Source organism: Microtus oregoni, unplaced genomic scaffold (genome assembly GCF_018167655.1).
Source record: "Microtus oregoni isolate MIOR12 unplaced genomic scaffold, Mior012 000113F_ref0000058, whole genome shotgun sequence".
Lineage (NCBI taxonomy): Eukaryota > Metazoa > Chordata > Mammalia > Rodentia > Cricetidae > Microtus > Microtus oregoni.
In genome coordinates, this window is record NW_024544742.1 from 1,159,710 (window position 1) to 1,165,280 (window position 5,571).

General features: G+C 41.8%; 1 pseudogene; it reads right to left on the bottom strand.

Moving 5' to 3' along the window:
• Positions 1-327: 327 nt before the first annotated feature.
• Positions 328-1,106, bottom strand: LOC121443874 (annotated as a pseudogene).
• Positions 1,107-5,571: the final 4,465 nt, after the last annotated feature.

Below are 5,571 nucleotides of genomic sequence, written 5' to 3' on the forward strand. Positions count from 1 at the left end.
ACAACTTTTTGTCCCCTCTCTACTACTTCCTAGACAGCCATCTTGTCCTTTACCACACCAAGCATCCCCAGTCCATCCTCTCCAAGGGGAAAGACTATAAATCCTGCTTTGTTTTGAGGCATGTATTTCTGTGATGTCCCATCCACCAAACACAATCCATCATTCACCAAAGAACACAACATGTTCACAAATTTTTATTTTTCGAGCAAGAATATTCCATTGGAAAAAATACCAGGATTAATAGAAGACCTGAGGTATCTCTGAAAAAAAAAACACATTCCCAAAACACAGTTTTAAGTGTGCCCCTCAAAATTTGAGAATTTCACTTTAACTGATCTTCACCAAATCATAGACATAGATATGGAAGTCATTATTAAACTTGATGAAACACACAGAAGGTTTGGTGGGAACTTGGCAAATAATTTTACCTATCTCTTGGGTTCTATCCTTTTGTTGTACTGCACAATTTTGCCTGCCAAGGAATCCCTGCCTAATTCCAAAGTCACCTCTACTGGAGGACATTCAGGCATGATGTGGACGTTGCCTTCAATGGAGTCATCAAGATGGTGGTAAAGGTACAGGACTGGATCATTCTCCTTGACAATGTAGAAACAGGTCATCCTGGTCTGCACCTCATCTGGGACCATGACACTGCACTCCTCCTTAGAGCCTGGCATGATGTGGAGGTTGCCTTCAAGGTAGTCATCCAGGAGGTGGTAAATGTACAAGACCGGATCTTTCTTGTAGGTAATATAGAACCAGGTCTTCATGATTGGCACCTCCTCTAGGACCATCCCATTCCAGTCTTCCTTAGAGCCATTTGTGCCCGTGAATGTATGTTTCACTGCTCTGCCAACTATGGTGTTTGACAGATGAGTGTCTGTCACCTGAGGAAATGGCACATTATTAGGCAGGATCTTAAGGTTTAAAATCCTTTCATCGCTGTGAAGCTCCAAGCCATAGACACAATCAATCCCATCATATTTCAACAAATAGAGAGAGGGATATGTTGGCAGTTGATCTAGAATGATGGCTTTCCACTGGGTGACTGGTTCATTGGCTTCCTTCCAGCCATGAGAAATTCGGCAGCCAACAATATTCTCCAGGGCCTCAAAAGGCTTACTCAGTTTTTGCTTCTGGAGAGTTGGCCCATTCTTCTTCTGGAGAGGTGGCATGCATCTCATACTAAGAGGCATTGTTATCATGGTGGTAGATTTACTGAGATAGGCCACAACACTCCTGTTCCACTGTCTCTTGGCTCTCTTTCTGTGCTTGGGCTTCATAGCTGCCAATCTCTGCCTGGGAAGAATTCTTCAGTTTCAATCAGACACAAAGTGGTTTCCTACACCATAAGTGCCTGCAAGGTTAAGAAGGGGAGGATGCGATGTCAAGATTCTTTTCTGGAAGTTCTTTGGGGAAGGTGATAAAGGCAGTGCTGAATAGATTTGGGCTGCCTAAATGTAATTTGGTCTTAAGAAATTCATAGGAAAATTATCAAACTATTGTCTACAGCTCAGTATATGTGTATCAGAGACATATTCCTGCTGCCCAAAGGCAATGGACCTCTACTGAGAAACCTAATTCCAGACTGACTGTGTCAATGAGAGGAGACTGGATGCCTATGCCCAAAGTGAGAAAGAAAAATCTGAACAGATGGCAAAGAATTCGAAGGACAGCCACTTCTCTCCTTCACACTCAAGCTGTTAGTTAGGTGGTTGATCCAAAACCACCTGCCCAAGGTCATGGCACTCCAGTCCACTGGTTCTATGTATTGTGTCTCCTGATCCAGACACAGGTTTATGACATAAAGCCATCCTGTGTCTTCATTAGAAAAGTGAGTTTTGTGAGACAAACTGCAAAAGTAAAGACTCATTAATCTGGGCAACAGCACCATTTAGAAATAATTAATATCTTTTAAAACACATATGGACAAAGAGGATCTTTGCCACTTTAGTGGACTGATGGATTGGACATTGATAGCAAAGATAAAGTGGGAAGAATACCTGGCATTCACCGTCCCCACAGCTATCAAATATAGAAGCTGTTAACAACATAAATTTTAGACTCACGGGATATTTGAAGGAAACCTTTCTGGGATGACAGAGGTCCCAGTTGCTTCCTAAACATATTTACCAAAAGAAAATGTCTTGGCTCTCCAGATTCCATCTTTTCGAAATGTTCAGCTGCCTAATGAAGTAATAAGGGCAGCGAGGCTGCGTTCCCAGCACACTGGCTGCCTGCTTGACTAGCTTATATCCCAAAATAATTAAACGGACACTGTATTCATTTAATCACTGCTTGCCCCATTCTCTTCTAGGCTAATTCTCACATATTAATTTATCCCATTTCTAATCATCTGTGTATGGCACCCCAAGGTGCGCTTACCAGGAAGATTCTAGCCTATGTCCATCCTGGGTCTGAGTTTCATCCCGGGAGCGGGGCATGGCATCTCTCTCAGGCGTCTGCTCCTGAGAGGAGAGCTTTTGAGTCTGAGCTCACTTCCTCTTCCTCCCAGCGTCCTGTTCTGCCTACTCCTCCCACCTATCTTTCAACCAATAAAATGGGCCAAGTCAGTTCCTTTATTAGCCAATGACCTTCCTCCATCTCTTCCCCTTTTTCTTTTTAAACAAAAAAAGGCTTTAACTTTAACATAGAAAAATTACATATAACAAAACAGTTATCAAGTAAAAGTTACAACAATCTTTATCATAACTAAGAAAAACTATAACTATAATACTATTCGTAACTCCATCAAAGACTCCAGAAAGATACAATACTACCTAATCAAACAAGAAAAAAGCAACTTTTAATACTCTAGAAATGAGAGAGACATCTCGCTGCCTGGACAGTCACTCAAAGTTCCTCTGTACCGTTGGGGCATCCATCTTCAGCCTTCAGGCCCATGGTATCCAGCATACATTTCCATAAAGCAGGAAAATTCAAAGTCAGTTCAGTCACTATCTGTTGTGTCCTGCAGAATGTCTCGCAGACTCTTTCATGAATCAGGAACCCCGAAAGATCATCTCACCTTAGGCAAGTTCAGTAGTCCTCTCTCTGCGGGTTCTCTGTGTCCAGTTTATGCAATAGTCCAGGCAAGAACAGTTTCTTGCACAAATGGCTATCAAACTCCATAAGGTGCCTCTTCGATGCCCATCTTCCTCTTGACGTACATTGGTGCTGCCAGGAGCAGAGTGTCTCATTGTCATGAAAAGTCCTCAGTTATTAAAACATTAAATGTCCTATTCTGTAATCTTTGAAAGACATGAAGAATGTCTATCTAAAATATATCTCTATATATCTAGAAAATCTAACTAACATGACTACAAGCTTTACTATTATTGATGATTATCCATTAACAACCTATACTTCTTAATTATACAGTACATATTTAAATGAACTACACAATCACAATACCTTAATCAAAATCAGAAACACTTATACATATAACAAAATTGACCTTAAATCTCTATCAATAAAGCAAAATCTATACTAATGTAAATTATTCATATCTATATCATATCCCCCTTAAAATGTAAAAGAACGTTTATAAACATTATTTGGGAATATGGGCGCACTTATTTCTCTCCAAACTGCTTCCTGCTGAATGGGGGCGTCGTTAATTAGGTCTTTCATGGTATAACCTGTGTGCTAGTTTCACCTCACTTGGCAGTTGAGCGAAGCAATTTTCTGAAGATGTTCACAACAACCCTTCAGGAGGGCATGGTCAATCATACCAAATCGGATTAGAAGAAATGAACAGCGTCTCATCCTCTGTGAAAACAAAAGAAGAATCTCTTTTCCAAAGTATCATATCCTTAGATCCAAATTCAAAATATCTATGTTGGATTAGTTCAGCAGCATTTATAAACAAATATCTTTTAGCAGCTGTTTCTCCTTCCTCAGCATTCAAATAATTCAAAGAGGGCATAATAGCAAACAGTATCAAAATTCTCTGTGTATTTTCCATCTTTGTGCAGCTTTGTTTTAACCTCTATTTTGTTTATTTTTATTTTTAACTTTTTGAGACAGGTTCTCTGTATCTTTGACCTGAAGTAACTCTGTAGACCAGGCTGTCTTTGAACTCTCAGAGAGCCACCTGTCTCTGCCTCCCAGGCATTGGGATTAAAGGTGTAAGCTACTACACCTTGAACTCACAGAGATCTGTTTGCCTCTGCCTTCTAGGCACTGGGATTAAAGGCGTGTGCTACCACACACAACAACTCTCTTCCTTTTTTGTTTTTTTTTTACTTTAAGAACTTCAACTTTTAGTCTGCATATATTTTTAACACACTTTAAACCATTCGGAAACTTTCTCTGTCTTTGAATCTCTCTTTACTGTATATCTCTCTTTTTCTGACCACATGAATCTTTAATTTACCAAGCAATCTCAGTAGGACTAAAGGCGTGGCTTTGCCAGCTAGATTCAGTCCATTCCTTAGCTTTCCAGCCTCATGGTGGATATACAGGCTGTAGCCATGTTTACTACAACAACTCTATGGCATTTCAAGGTCCCTGCCAACAAGTGAGCTACAACAGACAACACTAAAGTCCTCTCTCGGTAGCCAGCCCTCCTGCCTCAAACAGTCAGTTTGCCCTGCCAGGATAGCCCAGAAAGCTGGCATTTTTAAACGGCGCAGCTTTTTTCCTGCTACGGCTGAAAACCGAAAAGCATGCGTTCAGCTTTTCGTCAACACCATTTAAGTGTTTCATGGCAGGACCTCTTAATGAGCTGCAGGCTTTCCAGCTAAAGCTGAGTCAGGAAGCTTCTCTTAGAAGAAAGTGCATGCTTGCCTCTAACAAGCAGAGCAGACCCGAGAACACAGCGAGTCTAGTTGCCATCAAACAAATCGTAGCACTTTACTCCAAATGCTCTATTCAAAAGCTCTGTCTCCCGCAAGAGCCAGACAGAGATTGCCATGGCAGCATAGCCCCAAGAAGTGGCGCTTTAAAATGACACAGCATTTTTTCTGCTACTGTTGCCGAATCAGGAAATCCCTCTATAGCACGCCACCAACAAACAGCAAAAATTTGTGTTAAACTCTCTCTCCCTTATATTTAAGCCTTCTCAGGTTTTCTAAGTGGGTTTAGTCCATCATGTTGGGCGCCAATCTGTAGTAATAAGGGCGGCGGGGCTGCGTCCCCAGCACACCGGCTGCCTGCTCGACTAGCTTATGCCCGAAAAATAATTAAACGGACACTGTATTCATTTAATCACTGCTTGGACCATTCTCTTCTAGGCTAATTCTCACATATTAATTTAGCCCATTTCTTATCATCTGTGTATGGCACCCCAATGTGCGCTTACCAGGAAGATTCTAGCCTATGTCCATCCTGGGTCGGAGCTTCATCCCGGGAGCAGGGCATGGCATCTCTCTCAGGCGTCTGCTCCTGAGAGGAGGACTTTTGAGTCTGAGCTCACTTCCACTACCTCCCAGTGTCCTGTTCTGCCTACTCCTCCCACCTATCCTTCAACCAATAAAATGGGCCAAGGCAGTTCCTTAATTAGCCAATGACCTTCCTCCATCAGCCTAATCCTGTTGAACAGTTGAGGAGCCCAAGAGCTGAACTCAC